Below are 18,922 nucleotides of genomic sequence, written 5' to 3'. Positions count from 1 at the left end.
AAGGTGGCCAACTGTAAACCAAGGACATGTTGAGGAGCAGGATTTCCTCTCCATGTCTGTTTTCCAAAGTCAGTTTTCTTTCTCACAAGGTCTCTCCCAGAAGAGGACCTGGAACCACATATGATTTTTCTCTAGAAGCAGAAAGAAAGAATCTCTCTTCTCCCAAGCTCTGGTCCCGACTATCTTCTCCACCCCAGTGCAGTCATGTGGTATTGAATAATCCTCCTCTTCATCAACAATTAAAGTCTTAAGCAAATGATCCATGCCTGAACCCTAGGTTACACCCCAATTATTCCTTGACACCTCGACTTTCTTAGTTTGTGATCCTTCCTGGGAGGGTTAGCTAAGATCAGGGAGACATTGGGAGTGGGACTGTCTAGGTTCCAGCCCATTTACTTCCTTTATAGATGAAGTAGGAGGCATGAAACTGAGACAGAGGCAGAGGAGACCATGGTAAGGTCTAAGAGGATGCCTCAAACTTCCAAACGTACCCATTATCTGACCCCAGCTCTGGACTGGTCTTCACACTCATTCTCCAGTCTTAACCTTGTCCCCATTCCTGATCTCAAATATAATTGTTTCAACATGTTTCAACCTTGTCCCCATTCTCATTTGATCTCAGTCCTAGTCATTTCAACACCATCTCCAATAGCCCCCTTGCCCTGATTCCTTGGCCTCTGCTTTTCTTTGCCTTCCTCCCTCTCCTTATTCCCATTATCAGATGGGGGTGTATGTTGTTAGAGTGGCCACAGGCTCCTTTCTGGGAATAACGTCCTGGGACAACATCTCAATCAGTTTGGTGAGGACAGCAGGAGAAAGCCTTCCCATGCCCCCAGGGCAACTTTGGGAAAGATTTCCACCAAGAGGTGGAAAGTTAAAAACAAGCCTGATTCTGATCTTCCTCCACCTACCTCCTGGTCTTAAGATTCCTCTCTTGCTCTTAGCCTCCTCTCCCTCCCTCTCCCCTAACAAACCCTTGTGTCCTCTGCCACCAGGAAGAGGATTTTGAAGTGAGGATGCTCCAGGATGTGGGTTCTGAGTTGTTGCTGTGACTTCACCAGGCACCCCCAGAACAGCCCAGGTCCTTGCCCTCTTTGAACCCTGATGTCCGGTTCTGCCAATGGCTCCAACTCATTTCCCCTAAAGGCCTTTCCCTCCATTTGCCCTGTTACCAGTGGCTGGAGGGCGCAGAGAGCCTGGTTTTCAGGGATGGAGCAGGTGAGAATACACCTCCCCACAATGACACTGGGAACTCAGACCTCTGTGCACCTAGTGTTTAGGAGGGAGACAGAGAGACAGACATGTAGCATAGAAACATGCCAGATAGACGGAAGGCAAAAATGTTGAGAGACAGAAACTGGGATGCTCAGGGAAGGAAAGACACACATATTCAGTGCCAAGAATAATTGTTTGAGGATCCCTGGTGTCAGAGATAGGGCAGGGTCAGACAGTGGCATTGAGACTTATTTCGGGGTAGTCATATTTTAGAAGGAATTTAAGTGTCCTTTCAGTTTTGACATTCTTTGATTTCTGGTTCAGGTTGAGGTTTTGAGTCAGAATCAGCTTTCAGTCAAGGTCACTGCCAGACTGAGATTAGGGGTATTAAGGTAAAGTTTGAGGTCAAGGTTGGGTATGATATTTGGGTCAAGTTTAGGGGTGGAGGGGAGGTTTCCTTTCTCCTCTCACTCCACATTTTCCTCCATTTACCCTTAGCCAAAGTGATCTGGCTGACTCTTCCTCAATCCTCCTTGAGCAGCACTGTTTGGAACTCATAGACAACAGAAATACAGGTAAGAAAAGGGAGTCTGGAGCTACTGTGGCTAAATACTACCGTCGATTGCTCACCTTGAGGACAGACCAACCCCTGTGGATTTAAGGCCCTCCCAAATCTATTAACTGGCTAACGTCACAAATTTCTGTGTTCAGACTTCTCTGATTCGCTGCTGGACACACCCACAGCTCTGGAATTTGGGGGCAAGAGCCTTGTATGTCATCAACCCGAGTGGAGAAGGAGATTCAATATTATCTGAGAGGAACACACACTGTCTGTATGACTCTGGGCCAGTTGCTTAACCTCTTGGTGCCGCAGGTAACTCTGTAAGACTACAAATCACAAACAACTAGTGTTTGCTTTGGCATAGGTAGTTTCCTCCTCAGGGATTCCTTTTACCAGTGAAATCACAGGCCTAGTTCAAAAGCAAACAAACAGAACAAGAACTCTACCACTGGAGAGGTGTCTGAGGCCCCTATATGTGCTTGTGTGTGCAGGCCCATGGGTACTTTGGGGGCCTCAATAGGGGGCTGTGGACCCTCTATAGTCATGCAGAATGTCAGTGAGTACTGAAAGGGGATAAAGCTGTAGAGGGGATACATTTAACCTTTCAGCACCCCTCCTCCCCTACCTTTCTTTTGTCCTTATTCCTTTTCCATATTCACTTTCCCAGGTCCTTTAGCGTTTACTTTCTCTCTCCCCCACCTCCCCCTATTTATTTCCTGAGTTTCCCTTCTCTCTGTCCTTCAGTCTTACCTCTCTGCCCCAGTAGGCAGTTAGTAGTACAGGACCAGAACCAGATGGGATTCAGGAGAGAGATTAGGGATGGATGTATAGATCTGTAGGTCATCTGTACAGGGATGGTAATGGAAGATGATGTGAATACAGAGGGAGAGAAAGTAGAGAGGGAAGAGAAGAGGGCCTTTGGGGCTTTGGAGGACACCCATGATGAAGGGTCAGACACCGATCACGATCCAGCAAAGGAGACTGAGAAAGAGTAGACAAACAGTCGAAAGACACTGAAGCAAGCGTACTGTCACAAAAGCCAAGGAAGAGAAATTATAGAGCTTCAGAAAGGTAGAGATGAATAAGGCCTAAGAAAAACTCATAGGAACTAAAAGACCACTGGTAACTTTGGAGAGAGTGGTTTCAGTAAAATAGAATCAAGGAGTCTTGAGAAATAAGTGGGAATTAAGGAAACGGAGGTGATTAAAGAGATCTAGGATGATAGCTTGAGGGAATAACAAGGTCAAACAAATGTGTTCTTTTTAAGCATAGGGGAGATTTGGGCATGTTTTTAGGTAGTAGGGAAGGAGCCTTTGGGAATGGAGAAGGCAGGTGGTGGGAATAACCCAGGGTTGGCATTTAGCAAGACAAGACTGATGGTAGGACAAGGGGGCAAGGGATGCCAAAGTAGCTGATGATCTATGGTTCAACCATAGGGTACACTGATGTACCACAGAGTCATGACTACAAAGGGAGAGAAGGAAAGCCAGAACAGGGGTAATGGACTGAGAGAACAGGGAGGAATAGAGGGGCCTGATTTTGCGGCAAAAGCAAAGAATATATCTAGGAGAGGAAGAGATGGAAGGATAAGACATTATGCTCAAATAAAAGAATTTCAGAATTCTAAATAATGGAGGTAAAAAAAAATTTGGGGTGATGGGATCAATCCTGTGTGTGCCTGAGGGGGAGTAAAGATAGAAGTCACAGGAGCTGAGGATGATAAACCAGGAGACCAGGATATTTAAGGAATATTACAACGTTTGTTAAGCTTGAAGAGAAGAAGACTGTAAACCAGGTACTGGATTCCTTGAGAAAGGAAAGAGAAGGTTCTAGAGACTGACACATGCCTGTTACAAGGAGTTAGACTGGGTGCTATAAAATGTATGGCATAAACATCAAAGAGGATATGGAGTGATAATGGTGAAGAGACAGTCTGGAAGTGAAATGAGAAATCAAAAGTATGTTTACCTCCTCCTCCTCCTGCTGTCAAAGTGCTTGAGGATGAAAGGGGCACCGTATGCAGGAGAGAGTGGTCAGGAATTCAGTACCTTTTGGACAGACCCATGTTTTTGGTCACCCAAGATGACAGAAAGATCATGAAGTGAAGAAATCTAGGTTAAAGGAAAGGTAATAATAGAGCAAGGGTTCCAAAGGGCCCAATGGAATAGGGACGGGGCTGAGGTGGATTGAGATGAGAATATAGGGAGAAAGAGTATGATCACATGTATTGTTGTTGTTCAGTCATGTCTGACTCTTCATGATCCTGTGGACCATAACACAGCAGTACTGTCTCTGGGGTTTTCTTGGCAAAGATAACCTTGCCATTTTCTTCCTCTGTGGATTAAGGCAAACAGGGGTTAAGTGACTTGCTCAGGGTCACTCGGCTAGTAAATATCTGAGACCTCATTTGAACTCAGGTCTTCCTGACTCCAGGCCCAGTGCTCTATCCACTGAACCACCTAGCTCATACATTGATCATACATATTGCACTCACCCAAATTTCAAAAAGAGTATGTTTTTAGCAAAGCTTTGCAAAGGAATGTCAGACCCTGATCCTGACTTTTATTTTGAGAAATATTGTCATAATATTTCCACCTATCATCCTCTTCCTGTCCCAAATGCTGATTTATTTTGTCCCTAATACATACCCTCTTACTTATGTCCTTGCCATACTGCCTTTCATCTCCATGTTTGTTCACAAATATGGGACCTGGAATGAACCAGTTGTCTTCTCTCCCATCTCTATCTCCTCTGTCCCCAGGTGGAGTGATTATTTCCAAGGGTTGCCTAGCTGTCTGGATGCTGATAATCTGAAGGAGCTGGACTCAAATCTTTAATCCTTCACTACCAAGAACATGGTCCTCAAGCTTTGCAACATGCCCCCATGAGACTGCTTTCCCATCCCCATGCCCAGGCCCAGGCCCCATGCAGCTCTCTCCCCTTGCTCCAGCTTTCTCTCTCTCTCTCTCTCTCTCTCTCTCTCTCTTCCTTCCTTTCTTCCTTCAGACAAATGGGATTGAAAATGAAGGAGATGATGGACCACAAAGGCCCCTGGAAGAATCTGGATGAAATCCATGAAATCTTCATGTTCTTGAAGTCAAAAGTTTCAGGTCTGTCACCCTGAGTATGGAGGAGAGGAGGAGGACACATCGATGGAGCAAAGCCTCAGCCCCGTAGAGCAGAGCAGCAGCAGCTATGGCCTCCAACAACCATGGCCAGCCTACAAATCTTCTGCTTTCCACCCTAAAGGAAATCACTTTCTGTATTCAGTGGTTTACTTCCTGTACAACATAAACTCACTTCCTACTGCCCAGGTTTCCCTCCCTCCCCTTTGGGCTAGTTTCCTGTCCTGTATACATCACTCTTCCTATTTTGTACAAGCTTATTTCCTGATGTGACCAAGAGCACTTCCTGTCTGCCTTTACTTCTTGTCCAATATAAACTCACTTCCTGTGCAAGGTTTCTCCCCCCCACCCCCACCCCCACCCCAGGGCTATGTATGTGACAATCCTGTCCTGTATATGATCAATTCCTATCTCATACAAGCTTATTTCCTGATGTGACCATGATCATTTCCAGTTGGCTTTGACTTACTTCCTGTCCAACATAAACTCTAAAGGTCCCCCTCTAGTCTAGTTTCCATTATCAGTTGTCTTCTGAGGGGTACAGAAAGACAATCTTGTTCCTTCTTCCTCACCCCCCGTCCCAGCCCCCATCTCCCATAGGCCTGTTAATTGAAATGTTCCTGGCAAATATTCTGTAATATAAATCAGTGTAATACAAATGCACTAAAAAGGCACAAAGTGTTGAAACTGACCTGAGCAGGGAAAGATCACTTTGGTCTGTGGGCATAGGGAAGGATCCATAGCATGGGATCTAGGTCTTGAAAGATGGATAAGCGTCCAACAGACTTAGAGATTAGGGACGGGAGTGGGGAGATAGTGGCAGGAGTTTATTCCAGATGTAGAAGATTTGGGTGAGCACAGGGGCAGGAAAACATGGGGCTAATAGAGAGAATGGTTGAGTATATGCTATGTGCAAAGGATAGTAGTGTGAAGTAAAAATGGAACAGTAGATTGGAACTACATTGGGTGGGGCCTTACATGCTAAGTTTTCAGGAGTCTGGACTTTATTCAATAGGTAATGAAAGCCCTTTGAAGGTTTCGGAGCCTGGGAGGGAGGGGGGAATGGTGTGATCAGACATACATTAGGTAGATTATCTCTGTAGGGGATCTACTGGAGGGGGAAGAGACAGGAGTCAAAGGCAATTAAGAGGCCTACAGACTATTACTATCATAATACCTCCTAGAGAGGAGCTAATGAAAGCCTGAGAAGTTGGTAGCCGTGTGACTGGAGAAAACAGATGGATGAAATGTTGTACAGGTAAAACTGATAGAGTTGGCAACTTATCACATAGGGTGAGGGAATGGGAAGACAACTTGGAGGTTTCAAGCCTAGGTGACTCAAGGAATAGTGGTGCCATTCGCAGAGCCAGAGTAGTTAGGATGAAGAGCAGGTTTGGGGACACGATAATGAGTTCAGTTTTATAAACTGGATGATAGAATGTCAGAACTGGAAGGGATCAGTTTTACTGGAGAAAACTAGGACCTAGAGAAGTTATGTGATATGCTCAAGGACAGAATCATGTTGAGTTTGAAGTTACTAAGTCATCCCAGAAGAGCTGTCTAGCCTGAAGACTGAAGTTCAAGGAAAATATACGGGTTTATGAGTTGTTTACCTAAGAGTGATATCAAATCTTGGTACTTTATGAGATAACCAAGGGATAATATGTAGGTAATGTAAAAGCCTTTATTTCACTACTACCAAAAATGGTTTGGTTGTTGTCCTTTATTCTCAAAGAGGACCAGAATGACATCACTATGCTAGAGTCAAGTTTCAGTGTGTCTGACTGTGGCTGATCAGACCAATACAAGCTTGGAATGCTCTACCACAGGCCGGGCACAAATAGCCCATGTGAATATTTGGGGTGGATTCTCTAAATTTGTGCATCTCGAGTTTCTTTTGAGCTATTTCAATTCTGCTTTGCTCATGGAGCACAGCACCATCTCTGATGAGGGCTCACCATGCTGAGTGGTCCTGTGCCAGAGTCTCCTGTGTCACAGACCACCAAAAATGCATAAGATGCAAAGGATTCAATAGAGCCATTGAGTGGCAGAACCAGGAGGGGAGCCTGAGTCTCCAGACTCCAGTCCCCTTCTCGCCTCCTTCCTCTCCCCACTTTTGGCAGTAACTCTCTCCTTTTTAGTTCTCTGATAAGGCCACTTCCTTTCCTATTATGACTGAATTGGAAATCTCTTCAAATTCTCCTCCATCCCCCTCTTCCTCATCCTAGTTTACCCTGCTACTCCATAGGACTGTGTTTGCATCAGTTTACACCATGGATGGATCAATCAGCAACCATTTATTAATAACCTACCATGTGCTGAGTCAAGCACTGGAGATTCAAAGACAAAAATGAAACCATCCATGCCTCAAACAGCTTATGATCTCTTAGGATAGTTGGAAATGCCTGGATCCCAGAAAAACAGATGGGGACTGGGTTCCTTCAAACAGAGTCAGAAAGACTCAAATCCTTTGTTTTTTAAAGCGACAGCACCCTATTAAACTAACAAATGAGTTGTGGGGGAAGAAACCTTATCCTCTTGTCCCACGCTGAGAAGCCAAGAACTTGGGCCCCTAAAAAAGTAGGGTAGTGACCCTGCTATCTTCTACCTCTTAGAGTATATAGCTGACCATTGGCAAGAAGACACCTTTGTTGCCTCTCAGTTCCTGAGTGGCCTCAATCCTGTCTTGATCCGATGCTGCCACAGCCTCCAGAACAACTTCCCTGGCACCATTGACATGGTGGCCCCCATGTTAGGACAGGTACCAGCCTGCAGGAGGAGCTGGAAGTGAGGGACTCAGTCATCCAGATCCTCAGACCCCTTATTGTTGGTTCTCCCTCCTTCCTCTAGCCACAACTGCCTAAGAATATGGGCATCCAGTCCTCCGCTAAATCTGCCAATTCTCTTCTCACAGAGAATATCTCACTGTTATCTGATGGGTATTTTTAATCTGTGATGCCAAAAGCGGAGGGAACAGGGCCATGTTGGCCAGGAATTAATATGTAATCCCCCTTTAGACAATTTGTGAAGTGCCTATTTTTATCCTGAGAATGACCTTTTAAAAAAAATTGTATGATGATAAACCAGTTCACAAACTCATTCAAGGGGCCTTAGCGATTTGTCACCAGTTTCAAGCTGGAGAAAGCTTTCTGGATGTCCAGAGCTAGCCTAACAAATGGCAATAGGGTGGAAAGCTGATTTGGAGATCCTATGAGAGACGGCATGCATGGCAGAATGAAGAGAGAGTTAGCCTTGGAATTAAGAAGTCTAGGCTTCAAATCCTGTTCCTCATGTATATTGGCTGTGTGGCCATAGTCTAGTCACTTACACCTTAGTGCCTCCAGGCAACTCCAGGTTGCAAATTATGGGATCTGCATCCACGGAAGGATCCCCACACTCATGAAGTCACAGCTCTGGCTCTCCATGTACATCTATTGACATAGCCTGGGGCTAGCCCTCTAAAAGTTTGCGTAGGCTGGTTAGTTTGTGGGAAATGTAAGAGAACTGGTCTCTAATTAAATATATGACTTCCTGACTCTAAATATACGACTTCAGGCAAGTCCTATCCCTTTCCTCCTCCACAAAATGAGAATCATCCCAAAGGTCCCTTCTAGCTCTGCCGTCTTGTGATATAAATCTATGACTAAGATGACTTTAATAATAGTAACAATAACTTTTGTTGGTGTCCAGTCATGTCTGACTCTTTGTGACCCCATGGACCAATAGGATTTTCTTGCTGGCTTGCCATTTTCTTTTCCTGTGGACTAAGGAAAACAAAAGTTAACTGGCTTGCCCAGCTAATAAGTGTCTAAAGCCGGATTTGAACTCAGGTCTTCCTGACTTCTTGCCCAGTGTTCTATCCAATAAGCCATCTAGATACCTCAGGATAATAACAGTAAACATGTATATAGTATTTACTGCGCGCCAGGTGCTGCTCTAAGTACTTTACAATTATTATCTCACATCTCATAACTGTGGGAGGTAGGTGCCATTATTATCCCCATGTTACAGATGAGGAAACTGAGGCAAAAGGGTTCAGTGACTCGTCCAAGGTCACACAGCTATTGAGTGCCTGAGGTCACACTTGAACTCAGTTCTTCCTGACTCCAGGTCCACTGTACCTCTTTGTTCCAAGTTACACTTACCCCTTCCTTCTGAGTCTTTTGGAATTGGACTTGATACAGTTAGAAGGCCTATCTTTAGCCCTTCTCTTCCTTTCAGAAGGGTTCTCTGTATCTGGTGGATCATAGCCTTCTCTCAGGCCTCTCTCTTGGTCTCATTGATGGAAGTCCCCATTCATGGCTGCCCCAATGACTCTGCTACACCGGAGTCCAGACGGTGGGCGAGTCCAGACGGTGGGCCACTCCTGCCCCTTGCCATCCAGGTAAGAGGGGTCATGGAGGAGAGGAGATGGGATGGAGTGGGAGAAGATGATGGACATAAATGTATTATATTAATGACTTATGATGATATCTACCACTGAAATCCTTTAGAGGTGTGGATTTGACCTTGGAATCTCAAAGACATGAAGCACATGTGGTATGTCTATTCTAGGCTAGCTAAGCTTGAATAGGCTTAGTACCAGGGACCATCAGGTAACAATTTGGGGTGGGGGGAGTGCATGACAATTCTTAAAAAACTGCTTAATGAGGAACTGAGAGGTTGCAGCCTGCATCATAATGGAAATGCCCACATAGATGAAATCAAGATCAAAGTCCGTTTACTATTTTTTGGAATTCTTGCTACAAAGAGCGACTTTCCTGGGAAAATATTGGGAAGGATACATTTGGAAGTGAACGTTTTATTGAAAAATTATTTTGAAATGATTTTTTAAAAATCATTATTTATTCATTTAATTTTTTAGTATTCCCCATTGATTTTCACAAGAGTTTGCATTACAAATTTTCTCCCCATTTCTACCCTCCTCCCCACTCCAAGATGGCATATATTCTGATCGCCCCATTCCTGATTGGCCCTCCTTTCTGTCACCCCACTCCTCCCCATCCACTTTTCCCTTAATTTCTTGTAGGGCAAGATAGATTTGTATGCCCCATTGCCTGTATATCTTATTTCCTAGTTGCATACAAAAACTTTTTTTCGAACATCTGCTTTTAAATCATTGAGTTCCAAATCCTCTCCCCTCTTCCCTCCCCACCCACCCTCCCTAAGAAGGCAAGCAATTCAACATAGGCCAAATGTATATCATTAAGCAAAACCCTTCCACAATACTCATGCTGTGAAAGACTAACCATATTTTGCTCCTTCCTATCCTATCCCCCTTTATTGAATTTTCTCCCTTGACCCTGTCCCTTTTCAAAAGTGTTTGCTTTTGATTACCTCCTCCCCCTATCTGTCCTCCCTTCTACTGTCCGCTCTTTTTTATCTCCTTCATCCCTCTTTCTTGTGAGGTAAGATATCCAATTGAGTGTGTATGTTATTCCCTCCTCAGGTCAAATCCAATGAGAGCAAGATTCACTCATTCCTCCTCACCTTCCCCCTCTTCCCTCCCAACAGAACTGCTTTTTCTTGCCACTTTTATGTGAGATAATTTACCCCATTCTATTTCTCCCTTTCTCCCTCTCTCAATATATTCCTCTCTCACCCTTCAATTTGATTTTATTTTTTTAGATATCATCCCTTCATATTCAAATCACCCTGTGCCCTCTCTCTCTCTGTCTCTGTCTATATATATATACATATATATATATATATATATATATATATATATTCCCTTCAGCTACCCTAATACTGAGGTCTCATGAATTATACACATTCCATGTAGGAATGTAAACAAAACAGTTCAACTTTAGTAAGTCCCTTATGATTTCTCTTTCTTGTTTACCTTTTCATGCTTCTCTTGATTCTTGTGTTTGAAAGTCAAATTTTCTATTCAGCTCTGGTCTTTTCACTGAGAAAGCTTGAAAGTCCTCTATTATATTGAAAATCCATATTTTGCCTTGGAGCATGATACTTAGTTTTGCTGGGTAGGTGATTCTCCATTTTGATCCTGGCTCCCTTGACCTATCATATTCCAAGCCCTTCAATCCCTTGATGTAGAAGCTGCTAGATCTTGTGTTATCCTGATTATGTTTCCACAATACTCAAATTGTTTCTTTCTGGCTGCTTGCAGTATTTTCTCGATCTGGGAGCTCTGGAATTTGGCAACAATATTCCTAGGAGTTTTCTTTTTGGGATCTTTTTGAGGAGGCAATCTGTGGATTCTTTCAATTTCTATTTTACCCTCTGGCTCTAGAATATCAGGGCAGTTCTCCTTGATAATTTCTTGAAAGATGATATCTAGGTTCTCTTTTGATCATGGCTTTCAGGTAGCCCAATAATTTTAAAATTATCTCTCCTGGATATATTTTCCAGGTCACATTGTCTTCCATTTTTTTCATTCCTTTGGTTCTATTGTATAATATCTTGATTTCTCCTAAAGTCACTAGCTTCCACTTGCTCCAATCTAATTTTTAAGGTAATATTTTCTTCAGTGGTCTTTTGGACCTCCTTTTCCATTTGGCTAATTCTGCCTTTCAAGGCATTCTTCTCCTCATTGGCTTTTTGGAGCTCTTTTGTCATTAGAGTTAGTCTATTTTTTAAGATGTTATTTTCTTCAGTATTTTTTGGGTCTCCTTTAGCAAGTCATTGACTTGTTTTTCATGGTTTTCTTGCATCGCTCTCATTTCTCTTCCCATTTTTTCCTCTACTTCTCTAACTTGCTTTCCCAAATCCTTTTTGAGCTCTTCCATGGCCTGAGACCAGTTCATGTTTTTCTTGGAGGCTTTTGATGTAGGCTCTTTGACTTTGTTGACTTCTTCTGGCTGTATGTTTTGGTCTTCTTTGTCACCAAAGAAAGATTCCAAAGTCTGAGTCTGAATCTGAGTCCGTTTTTGCTGCCTGGACATGTTCCCAGCCAACTACTTGACCCTTGAGTTTTTCATTGGGGTATGACTGCTTATAGAGAGTACTTTGTCCCAAGCTTGAGGGGCTGCACTGTTGTTTTCAGAGCTATTTCTACACACCAAGCTCTGCCACACCAGTGCTCCTCCTCCCCCGAGAACCGCCAACCTGGACCACGACTCAGACCTTCACCAGGCTCTGCACTCCTGCTCTGATCTGCCACTTAATTCTTCCCACCAAGTGGGCCTGGGGCCAGAAGCAACTGCACCTGTAGTTCTGTCCTCAGAGCTGCACCACCTCTGCTGCTCCCCGAGCAGGGAACTCCTTTCACTCTGCCCTGTAGCTTTTCCCACTAACCTTCTCTGTTGTCTTTGGTGTTTGTGGGTCGAGAAGTCTGGTAACTGCTACAGCTCACTGATTCAGGGTGCTAGGGCCTGTTCCACCCAGCTCCCGGTCTGGCTGGTCTGGGCGTGGATCTCACTGGGCTCTGCTCCGCTCTGCTCCCAGCTCCATGTGATAGACCTTACCCAGTGACCATTCAGGCTGTCCTGGGCTGGAGCCCTGCTTTCCTCTGCTATTTCGTGGGTTCTGCAGTTCTAGAATTTGTTCAGAGCCATTTTTATAGGTGTTCGGAGGGTCCTGGGGGACAGCTTTAGGCAAGTCCCTGCTTTCCAGCAACCATCTTGGCTCTGCCTGGCATGTTTTTAAAAGGGAGAAGATGGTGATGACATTTTTTGGCATCTTATGGAGCACTGAACTGGAAGCCAGAAGGCCTGAATGCTATTCCTGACTTTGCCACTGATCACTTCCCCTCTCCTAGTCCCTATCCTCTGTTCTGTGAGGGGGGCTGGATTAGAGGGTCTTTGAGATTCCTCCCAGTTCTGAATATCATGTAGATTTATGACTCGGGAAATGTCTTTGTTGACCTTGTGATGATCAAAGGCTCAGAAAACATTTCTTCCATCTGTCTTTGTCTCTCGGGTGTCCCCTTTGCTCATTAGCTCAGCCAGACTCCAGGCCCTGACAACCCCATCTTCTTGCCAAGTGCTTCAGAGGAGGACTAGCTTCTGGCCAAGATCTGGGTCCAAAATTCAGAGTTCCTCATCCATGAGATGGTCACTCACCGGCTCTGCACCCACTTTGTTTCTGCTGTAGCCACTATACATCGGTTGCCCATGTGCCATCCAGTCTTCAAGGTCAGGATTCTTCCACATTGCCTCCTAGCTCCAGCCATCTGACCCTCTCTCCAAAATGTCAGAGACCTTCATGAGGGTTCAAAGGATTATAGATTTAGAAGTAGAAGGGACCACTGAAATCATCTAGTACAAACCCCTCATTTTCCAGATGAGGAAACTGAGTCCCAGAGAGGTTAAGTGATTTGTCCAGCATTGCCCAGATAGAAAGTGGCTAAGCCAAGATGTGAATCCTAGTCCTCTGACTCCAAATCCAAAATACTTTCTACTGTATCACATGACTGGGACTTGAGGTGGAACGGCATCCCCATCTCTCACTTTTCCTTCCCCCAGCTGCTTATCCCTCACTTTTGCTCTACATTTCACATCAATACTATAGGATGCATGGACCTCTTTAAACTTGGGGGCCTCATGGATAAGGTCAGAGAAAGGGGAATTGTAGAGACTGGGGCAGGGGAGGGGAGTGGGAGATCTTTGGAATGTGGGCCTGGACTGTGGGAACAATGAAGAGGCTGGGGACATCAGAAGGGGGGACAAATCCAGTGACTAAGATTCTCTAAAGGTGACTAAAGACCCCAGGGTGTAGAATGGAGTGGGGTGAGGGAAGAGTTCAAGGATAGGAGAGGAATCTGGGATTTCGGGGAAAAGGGGAATGGAGGTATGGCTGAGAATTGGAGGTCTTCCTGGAGAGAAAGTTAGAAGTGGGGCTATCTGAAGCTGCAGATAAAGAAAACTGAGCATTGTCAATTGCAGTACAGAATGCAGTAGATCCAGAGACTGAAATAATACTTTCTGCCTCTTTCTTCAGAGAACTTTGTAGAAATCTCTCTCATAGCACCAATCAGCAGTTCTATAACTAGGATGTTAGTACCCGGGGCAAGAGACAGGAAAGGCACACCCAGATGTTCAGGCCTGAGGTGGGGTAGAGTCAGGACAAAAGAGAGAGAAATCATTCCTAGGACACAGGGGTTTGGAAGGAGCCCACTCTTGTCAATCATCTGGTAGTTTACAACTTAATTCTGTACAACATGCATTTATTAAGTGCCTTCCTAGGCACTGGGGATTATCAATAGCATCGTTTTGTCTGGACCTATGATTTGCCAGAATCCCATGTGTCACACTCAGATATTGAGATCAGGTTTTCCTGGCTCCACAGCCAGCACTCACCTCTCTCTTCCATGCCACTTTTCAGGCTTTGCAGATAGATACAAAGACAATCAAAACAGTCTCTGCCCTTAAGGAGCTTCTGTTCTATTCGGTGATTACATTTATGTAGATAAGCATATGCATAATCATTTGAGGGAGTAGAGAAGACCAACAATAGGATTATGAAAGAATTTTCTAAGGGAATGGCACATGAACTGAATTTTTATATTAAACTGGTCTGTGCTGATAAATTTTAACAACTGGCTCTCCCCCCCCCCAAAAAAAGGCCACACAACACATTTTAAAGTTTAATTCACATTATTAACATTTTGTCTATCACTTTTTAAGTCTAAACAATCAACAAAACAATAAATCAAGCCTTGATTTGTAGCATTTGCCCATTTCCAAGGTGTAAAGCTCACTGAAAATTCAACAATCAGCTCTGGAATCTGGAAGTTTAATGAAGATGATGTTGTGATGAGGACCTGAAATAAGGTGGTGGTTGCATGAGTGTAGAGGAGAAAGACTCTGAGAGATACTGAGGAGATTATATAAGGTTTGAGAACTGATTGTATATGGGAAGGGGGAGGGCAAGGAAGAGTGGATGGAACTTGGGTGATTGGAAGGATGGAACTTGTCCTCAACAGAGAGGGAGTTTTGGAGAAGGTTTGGGTTTGGGCAGATGGGGGAGGGAAGATATATCCAGGAAAAGAGAATGAAAAGCAGCGATTAGGCAAGTGTCAAAGGCTGCCAAGAGGAAGGGAGACTGAGAAAAAGCCATGGGGATTTTGCAATCCCAAGACCCATCTTAGAGAAATCAGTTTCAGTTGAATGGTGATGTCAGAAGCTAGGTTACAAAGGTTCAAATAGCGAGGGAGAGGAAGGGAAACAAGAAAAGACGTAGGCAACTCTTTCTAGGAATCTGTCAACAAATGCCAGGAAAGAAGGCTGGAGTTTGGGCGGTCCAAACTTGGCATTGCATCCCAATTCCAGCAGCCCTCTCTATTCTCTGCCCCACCCACAGCAAAACCCAGTAAATCACTATCCATCACACACTCTTCAGGCCCGCTGCAATCACAGCCCCCTCCTGAAACAAGAGCAGAGCACAATCTCCCACCAGTGGGAGAAGGAGACATATGACCAGGACCTCTCTGCTTCCAGTGGAGTTTGGGGTGGGGGGGACGGGAGTCCTCCACTGGTCTATTCTTTCTGCTATGCTGCCATCTGCTGGTGTCTGGGCTGAACTATTCTCCAGCTGCCAATGGAATAACTCATTGGTTCTTTTAGCTCACCAACCTAAAGGCTTTTAAGGTCTTTTAAGATTTAGACCCCCATCCATGTAATGGAGACAAGGGATTGGAGATCTTAGAAGATAGAATGGACAATCTTGATTACATAAAATTGAAGAGGTTTTGCACATACAAGACCAATGCAGTTAAAATTACAAGGGAAACGGTTAACAGAAAAAACATCTTTGCAACAAGTTTCTCTGACAAAGATCGGATATACAAGGAAATGTTCCCATCCCATTCTTAGCCACCCTTTGGTAACTTAACAAAACTTAAAGGGAAGGGTGGGGCTAGTATTTTTTGTACTTCCAATACCAAATTCCTTTCTCTCTTACACAATTATGGGTCCCTATCTTATCTCACCTACTAGACCATCATTTCTTTGAGGGCATCTTGTAGTCTTCTCAGTCCTTAGCTTGGTGCTCCGAATGAAGGTTTGTAGAATGAATGGGGAGGGGAAGCAAAGGTAGGGAGTGAAGGTGCTTGGAGCCTTGAGGGAGTAGGAGGAAGAAGCAAGGGATATAGGTGCCCTCTGCTCCAGATGGAGATGGTGTCTCTGCTTCATCGCAGTCTACAAGTCTAGGACGCCTGGGCTGTCTTGAGCCGGTAGCCAAAGGGATGAATGTCCTCACCTACGATTCCTTCTGCTTGCCCCACAACTTGGCTGATCGAGGGGTGCAGGGTCTTGCCAATTATTACTATTGAGACGATGGATTGCAGATCTAGGATGCTGTGGACAGGTGAGGATAAGGACCCATGGGTCCAAGATCCCCAGATGTCTCTCTGCACCAGCCCTCAGCCAATCCCTTATACTCTACAACCTTCAATTCCCCATAGAGATCTAGACTTTGGCACCATTTTCTACCTTTTAAACTCATCATGTGTTCTACTCTCTTCTTTGATTTGCTTTTAATGTCTCTATTTCTGTTGATGGAACCATCCTTCCACTCACTCAGGTTTGGAATGTCAGTCATCTTTTGATTTTTCCTTCTCCCTCACTCTCCTACATCCCATAATCACCTAATGCTGTTGATTCTGCCTTCAGAATGTCTCTCGTGATGGTCTCCTCCTTTCTACTTTTTGCTGCTAGTACCCTAGTTCAGACTCTCATCTGCTCTCACCTAGCCTACTGTAATGGCCTCGTAACTGATTTCCCTTCTGTCAGTCTCTCTCTTTCTCCAGTCCCCCTTGTACGCAGCAATCAGATTAATCTCCTGAAGCGCTATTTTCATGTCAACGCTTAAGAAGCTACAATGGCCCCCAGCTTTCTACTACATCCAGTCCAAGACATTGTTTCTTTGATTTTTCGAGTCCCTCATTCTACCACCTACAGGAAGTTTTCCCCATCCCTCTTAATTCTAGTGTCTTTCTTCTGTTAATCACTTCCTATTTGTTCTGTATATTGCTTGCTCGGTATAGATTTGTTTGCAATGTTATATCAGACTGTAAGCCCCTTGAGTGCAAGGATTGTCTTTTGCCTCTTTTTGTGTCCCCGTTGTATATGTGGTAGTACATAGTACACAGCAGGCTCTTAATAAATGTTGATTAATTGGTCCCAACTATCTTTCCAACCAGCTGTCCCATTACTACACAATATACATCCTGTACTCCAATCAAGCAGGACCATTCTGCTCATTCACCACCCATCAGTACTGCTACGTCTAAGCCTTTCCTATAATGCTTCTCCCTCATAACAACTGGACAAGTGTCTTTGAACAAGATGTTTTGCCTCTCCTTCTTCACCTATAGAATAATTTCTCAGCACCAGCTTGCACATTTAATTGATCAACCCTCGCCTCTCCCATAATGGGTACACAGTCGGTGCTTAGTAAATATCTGTTAACTGTTTCAGATTTGTCTCAGATATCATTGGTATCTACTACCCCAAGCACAGATCTGTCCTCTAGGACTCAGAACTCCAGGCCTGGCTGCAGGAGATCTTCATGGAGGGCTTTTTGGGCCAAGGAAGCTCAGGTATAGGTTTCTGCCCCTAGTAACTCAGTTCTGCCATCTTCCCCCAGAATTGGTTCCTCTCTGGAATAGATATCCAGCCCCTTAGTTCCAAGCTCCCTCCTTGCTCTACCTTTCCAGGTATGCCCACTTGCCTGGAGACCCTGCAGGACTTGGTTCAGTATCTTACTGATTATTTTCAACTGTCTGCCCAGCATGCTGCAGTCGACAGTGGACAGGTGAGCTGATCCATAAACTTCTTCCTCTCTTTGTGTCCCTGAGCTGAGGACTATGAGTTCCTGGGGGCTCAGATCTTGGAAGAGTAGGAGTGTTGACCTAGGACCGGGTCAGGCCCTGGTCTTCTAAGAACTGAAGGCTGGGGGGAGGGGAGTGGGAGTAGGAGAAGATTGGTGGCTTGGAACTGGTGAAGGAGGCTCCCTAGGTCCCCTGAGGGGAGCTGGAAGTCTTCGGTCCTGACTTAACTATCTGTGGGTGGGGAGGGGACGGGTGTTAGTTTGGCTTCAGTGCCTGGGTACTCAATGTTCCCACTTCCATGAGGCTGCCCCCACCTGTAACCAAGGGCACTACAGACCTTCTGGGATCGCTCCGGGTTGTCCCCACAGATTGCCACACCCTAATACTCTTCTGGGATATCATTGACCAGGACAGAGATATGGTGAGCCATGCAGCGGGGCCAGGGGTGGGACCTGATCAGAGGGATCTCAGATTCAGGGGCAGGACTGAGAGGCTTGGTCCTGACCTGATTTCCAGATGGGTGAGGCCAAAGTGTGGGAGAATTGAGAGTTCAAGGCTGGGGGAGGAAGGCAGAACCTAGATGCCTGGTCCCACCTACTTCTGCCCTGTCCTTAGAGGCCCCTGGGTATCTACCCAGATGTGCACTTCATGGAGGAGGCCCACAGGCAAAGCATGGCTGCCTTCCAGAGTCACCTAGTCCCGATCTCCAAGGACATCCAGGAGCGGAACAAGGGTCTAGACCTGCCTTACACCTACCTTGATCTTCTCCATATAGAGAGCAGCGTTGCCAGAGCCTTCTCTCTACTCCCGCCCAGAAGAAAGCATTCGCTTGTCCAGCATCATAATAGTATGATGAGCCAGAAGTTCTAGACCCTACTTCCAATCTAACCTTGGACCCTTAGTGTTACAGCCTTAGATCTGGGAATTCCAAGCCCTTATCACTTTCTTCTCTCAGTCCTGAGTCTCCCAAGACTCTACCTCCTCCACCCCCTCAAAGCAGGCACAGGCCTTCCTTTGTTCTATAGCCTCAAGAAAAGCTGGTGATACCAGTAGATGATGTCAAGGCCTAGCCCTGTCCCAGTATGCTTTGTCCAACTCAAACCTCCCTCACCCCTAAATAATACAGGTTGATACAGCTAGAGCTGTTTGTGTCTGTATGTGTGTGGGGGTGGGTTTTGTTTTGTTTTGTTTTGTTTTTGGTTGTTGTTTTTGTTGTTTTAGGAACAGAGTTTAAGGTGAGCTGGGTGGTAGGAAGCAGGAATCCACAGAGCAGTAAACAGTTTCTCC

At 45.0% G+C, this 18,922-nt stretch overlaps 1 pseudogene; it reads left to right on the top strand.

Moving 5' to 3' along the window:
* Positions 1-721: 721 nt before the first annotated feature.
* LOC118857934 lies at positions 722-18,505 on the top strand (annotated as a pseudogene).
* Positions 18,506-18,922: the final 417 nt, after the last annotated feature.

Source organism: Trichosurus vulpecula, chromosome 7, assembly GCF_011100635.1.
Source record: "Trichosurus vulpecula isolate mTriVul1 chromosome 7, mTriVul1.pri, whole genome shotgun sequence".
Lineage (NCBI taxonomy): Eukaryota > Metazoa > Chordata > Mammalia > Diprotodontia > Phalangeridae > Trichosurus > Trichosurus vulpecula.
Note: the sequence above shows the minus strand (reverse complement) of the source record. Positions and strands in the feature narration are given on the sequence as shown.